This window comes from Notolabrus celidotus, chromosome 13, assembly GCF_009762535.1.
Source record: "Notolabrus celidotus isolate fNotCel1 chromosome 13, fNotCel1.pri, whole genome shotgun sequence".
Lineage (NCBI taxonomy): Eukaryota > Metazoa > Chordata > Actinopteri > Labriformes > Labridae > Notolabrus > Notolabrus celidotus.
In genome coordinates, this window is record NC_048284.1 from 33,493,400 (window position 1) to 33,499,414 (window position 6,015).

Genomic DNA, 6,015 nt, shown 5'->3' on the forward strand with positions numbered 1-6,015 from the left:
ACTGGGAGGAGGAGATGCAAATGTGATCATTTAGCACACGCAATGTGATCTATCAAACCTGAAGCAGATAGCGGGCGGTGTTTTTGCGTCTATATTTAGCACGTTTGAAAGGCAGGTGCAAACTGGCACAGCGTAACGCACACATGGCTGCGGTCACTGTAAAGCTCATCATAACATCGCTTTACAACATGCCCGCAAGGGTGGGGCTTACAAGCATTACTAAAGGTTTTAGTCAATCAAACCAAGAGAACAAAATAATAATAATAAAACAACACAAATTCAAAGCAGTTCAGCACCACGGATAGCGACCGCATCATTCTGACACCCACTTTAACTTTTTCATATAATGAGAGCACAGTAGGTCACTGTATCAACAGATATAAAGTTTAGTATAATTGGCACAGCGGCCCACATGTTCACATACAAACAAAAAATCAATATGAAGTACTCGGCCTACTCACCACTGTCTGGACGAGCCTTAAGCTCCGCGGACTTGTCCACGATGCACTGTATGTCCATTTTCTTTGATCTGTCATTCTCAATAGATAACATGACATGTCCACTCAGTCTATTCTGTCCCATCGAAGAAAACCCAATTAAAACATGTTTCATAACTTTGTCATTATACATCGTAGAACTCTGGGAAAACAGTTTAAAACACATAACACAGCAAACCAACATTGTTAAATATTCATTGTATTACACTTTTATCGTCCTTTCTCCTGACAATGTCCAACAGTCCTTTGGATGGAGATTTAATTGCACACATCTGGAAAAAGTTAAACACCGGGAGAAAGGGGATCTGGACAGGAAGACAGCTCTTCCTGTGTCATCATTTATGGTTCGGAATTTTAAAAGGTCTGTTTGGGATGGTCTGTCTGGTCTCTGGTCACCTCAAAGGAAGGAGTTTTAATCCTTCATTTTGATAAAAGTTTTTCCTGGTATTTTGAAAAACTCACAGGGCTGTCCTCGCTACACCTGTGATGTTCAAAGTTCATTAAGTCAAAGTCTTGTTTATTGTCAAAAACTGCAGTCTGCACCAGGCATACAGAGGATTTGATATTTCATTTCTCTCTCAGACCCTAGCAACGACAACAACAGATAAACATAGGAAATAGCAAGAAAAGGATAAGAAGTAAGCTAATAAAAATAATAAATACAGTTTAAAACAGTGCAAAAACTTTGCTATGCAGCCTTTTCGGGTAAGGCGGGAAGAGAAAATGTCATGGAGGGAGGGGAGAGAGGCACCAACAATCTTCTCAGCTGTTCTCACGATGCGCTGGAGGGTCATTCGGCTCAGTGCAGGCCCCGTACCACACAGTGAGGCTGCTGGTGAGAATGATCTGGATGGTGCCTCTGTAGAAGGTGTGCATGTTGGGGGCAGGGGCTCTAGCTTTCCTCAGCTTGCAGAGGAAGTAGAAGCGCTGATGTGCCTTCTTGGTCAGGGATGCGGTGTTGGTGGTCCAGGTGAGGTCTTCAGTGATGTGCACACCCAGGAACTTGGTGCTGCCCACCCTCTCCACAGCAGCACCGTTGCTGGTCATAGGAGCGTGCTGGGTGCGTGTTCTCCTGAAGTCCACAACAATCTCCTTCGTCTTTTCCATGTTCAGGGAGAGATTGTTGTGTCCGCACCCACAAGGCCAGGCGGCTCACCTCCATCCTGTAGTTTGTCTAGCATACAATGTGTGCCAGGCATTAGTTTTCAGTTTTTCAGTATTTTATTTAACGCGCCAACCAACACTTCCTGTGTAATGGGCAAAAGAAGAGAAACAGAGATTATCTACAGGATTGAATCTCAAAGCAAAGAACTGTCATACTATAAAAGTTGCTCATTAATCCAAGACAGTCGACTCTCTTGCAGGCTCCACTCTGAGATCCCCTCCACCGACAGAAGGAAGTGAAGTCAGGATTAAGAGAGTGGAGGTCTGCAGCTGGAACCCTCTTGGTTTGATTACCTTGGTTAACCTGATTCCTCAATAGTGTTACATTGAAAAAACAAAGTATAACATAGCACTTCATCAATAACACAACATAAATTGGTGGACACCTCCGTTTGGTGTAATGATCTCATCTGTTTTCATTTCCTCCAGAGAGACACTATTGTTTGATTTGTGCTTCAGTCCTATCACAACCTGTGTTTACATCCATTGTTGTTTTAAACAGGGATAGAGGTAGGATCAATTCAAGGTTTAAAGAGTCACAGCAATATGATTCACTTCATATTACATACAACACATGAAGGTCAAATATGTTCATTTAAGTCCGTTTCATGTATACCCCTCAGATGTCAAGAGAAGACCAGATGTTAAGAGAAGTTTGTGTGTGTGTGTAGTATGTCACCAGCAGTCAGACTATTCAAGACTGTCTTTAACAGCCCTCTGGGATTCAGCAGATTTGCAGAGCTGTTCTCCTTAGAATTCCGGGTGCTTGTTTGATACTGGTGTAGTTTCTTGTAATAAACGTATTACTATGCAAGCAAGCCGGTGTCAAGAAGATTCCTTCTACATCTACACATCACAAGCAGCAGCGTCGGGCAGGTTACTTTTAAAATGTAATAAACTATATATTAGTAGTTACTGTCATTTGAAAGTAATTAGTTACATTACAATATTACTCTCTCTGAATTTTAATGCATTACACTACTTTTGAGTTGCTTTCACCAAAATAACTGCAGAAGTATGACTAGCATTCTAAAATGCTAAAATACATAGTTTATTGAGCTGATTATAAATCCAGTGAAGGGTGATGTGGTATAGCATGATGACTGTGTAGGCCCTAAGGCTGCTAACAACTTCATATAATAGGCACAGTTAAGGCTCATGGTGTAATACAATAAGTAACAATGACCAAGGACTCCCTGACCACTAAAGGGTATAATAGAAATCATATGAAGACCATCTAAAGACCAGGCAGTGTGATTACAGCCATCAGACCCATATCTCTGCTTGGTCTGAGACAGCCCCAGGGGTCATCTGATCACAGACACAGACGTGGATTGGTTGACCATCCAAAACAAACATGGCAGCCTTCTATTAGCTCTGTGAACTGTACAGCTCACAGTGCCGGCTTCCATCTGTCAGTGGATCACCAACTTCCTGACTGACAGGAGACAGCAGGTGAGGCTGGTGGAGCACCAAATCCAGCACCCGGACCATCAGCACTGGCGCCCCACAGGGATGTGTTCTCTCCCCACTGCTCTTCTCCCTCTACACCAATGGCTGCACCTCAGGGGACCCCTCGGTGAAAGTCCTGAAGTTTGCAAACGACACCACCGTCATCGGTCTCATCCAGGACGGAGACGAGTCTGCTTACAGACAGGAGGTGGAACACTCTGGTGTAGTCAGAACCATCTGGAGCTGAACCCGCTCAAGACGGTAGAGATGACAGTGGACTTCAGGAGAAGCCCCCCCCTCAACATCCTAAACAGAACTGTGTCTACTGTGGACTCTTTCAGGTTCCTGGGATCCACTATCTCCCGGGACCTGAGGTGGACCTCCCACATAGACACAATCAGAAAAAAGGCCCAGCAGAGGATGTACTTCCTGCGTCAGCTCAGGAAGTTCAACCTGCCCCAGGAGCTGCTGATCATGTTCTACACCTCCATCATCCAGTCTGTTCTGTGTACCTCCATCACTGTCTGGTTTGGATCTGCAACCAAACTAGACAAACACAGACTGCAACGGACTATAAGGACTGCAGAAAAAATCAGCGGTGTCGACCTGCCCCCCATCCAGGACTTGTACCGGTCCCGGGCCAGGATACGAACAGGTAGCATCACCGCTGACCCCTCACACCCTGGACACAAATTCTTCAAACTCCTCCCCTCCGGCAGGCGCTACAGATCACTGTGCGCCAAAACAACCCGCCATAAGAACAGTTTCTTCCCCCAGGCTGTCACTCTGATGAACACTAAACCATAACAGTGTCAGACCTGTTGGATCAATACTCTCTGTAAATATACATGTAGATATACAATGCAACAATTCTCCAAGCAGAATTCCATATTTTTATTTTTTGTACTATTTAACTTCTATTTTATAATGTAAAACTACCTCTGCTACTCACCACTGCACTTTATCATATTATTTTAGCCTGTACATATTAGTCAAGCCTATTTGTTGTTTCTTTGTATTTATAGCTAAGGTTATTGTTATTATATTTTATTTTATTTTCTATTGTAGTTCTTATTCTTATTCCTATTCTTATGCCTTGTACAAAGAGAGCACAGTTTACTAAAGTCAAATTCCTTGTGTGTTCAAGCATACTTGGCGAATAAAGCTGATTCTGATTCTGATTCTGATTCTGATTCTGAATCTGAATTATCATATTTCAATTAGATTTATCCATAAATCATGGATTACCTTCAGTTTTGGACGGACGGGATCCGGGTATTCTCTGAAAAAACACTGATCTTCTCAGAGGCACAGAAAACCCTCTGGGTGTCACAGCCTATACTGAGAGTACCACCAGAAAGCTAAGCTTCTCACAGAGCGTCTGGTTTTTACAGTAAGTCTCTCGTGATACGGTTATGATTTTAGACAAACTGTTATAAAAGATTGTGTTTTCTGTCAGAAATGTGAGAAATGTGTGTAACGTGTGTTACTGAGATTTGTAACAGGTACAATATTACTGAAATTGTATTAGTAATGCGTTATATTACTGCCTTACAAACTAGTCCATGTATTTGTTACCTCCAGGTTAGATTACTGTAACTCCCTCTTATCAGGCTGCCCCAATAAGTCTCTAAAGATTCTTCAGCTAGTTCAAAACGCCGCAGCTCGAGTATTGACTAAAACTAGGAAGAGGGAGCACATCTCTCCAGTGTTAGCTTCTCTACACTGGCTCCCAATAAAATGTAGAATAGAATTTAAAATCCTTCTTTTAACCTACAAAGCCCTTAAAAATCAGACACCCTCGTATCTTAAAGAGCTCATAGTGCCCTATTACCCCTCTAGAACTCTACGCTCCCAACATACAGGATTGCTAGTTGTACCTAAAATCTCTAAAAGTAGTGTGGGAGGTAGAACCTTCAGTTATCAGGCCCCTCTCCTTTGGAATCATCTACCAGTCAGGGTCCGGGAGGCAGACACCCTCTCCACTTTTAAGAGTAGACTTCAAACTTTCCTTTTTGATAAAGCTTATAGTTAGAGCTGGATCAGGCTTGGACCAGCTTTTGTCATGCTGCTATAGGCCTAGACTGCCAGGGGAACTTGCACACTGACACACTGGGATCCTAGCTCACCCTCTTCCTCCGAACCCCTTCATCACTTACTTTAACTCTGCCTGTCCCATTAAAGTTACTAACCATAGACCTTTCTGGAGTCCCTGAGCTCCATTGTCTCGTAGATTCCTCTGAGCTGCCGTAGACGTCCTCCTGCTGTGGACGATCTGGACTCCAGCTGATACGGACGTGCTGGACTCCAGCGGCAACAGCTTCTACGACTCGTCTCATCACTATCACCTCTCTCTCTTACTCCCCTCTATCTGTCTTTCCAGACCCAACTCAGTCGAGGCATGATGTCTGTCTAACATGAGTCTGGTTCTGCCTGAGGTTTCTGCCTGTTAAAAGGAAGTTTTTCCTCTCCACTGTAACTAGCTAAATACTGGGATGTGCAATGCTCATGATGGATTAAGGTGGGGTCAGACTGAGTCTTATCCTGTCTTGGTGTTGGGTCTCTGTTCATAATTTGACATAGAGTGGTCTAGACCTCCTATGTTTGTAAAAGCGTCTTGAGATAACGTTTGTTGTGATTTGGCGCTATACAAATAAAGATTGATTGATTGATTGATTGATTACAGCAAAAAGTAATACATCACTGTAACTGTGTTACTTTTGTAATGCGTTACTCCTAACACTGACTGGCAGTCAAGATACAACACTTATTTTCTCTTTCACATTCTGCAACAAATTTAAGTTTTCACAATTGCTTACTAAGAATAATGGCAAAGAAAACAATATTTTGTTTCTTTTTTTTCCCAGCAGTTTCTCGGTCATAAAGAACGCATCAAGCGAGA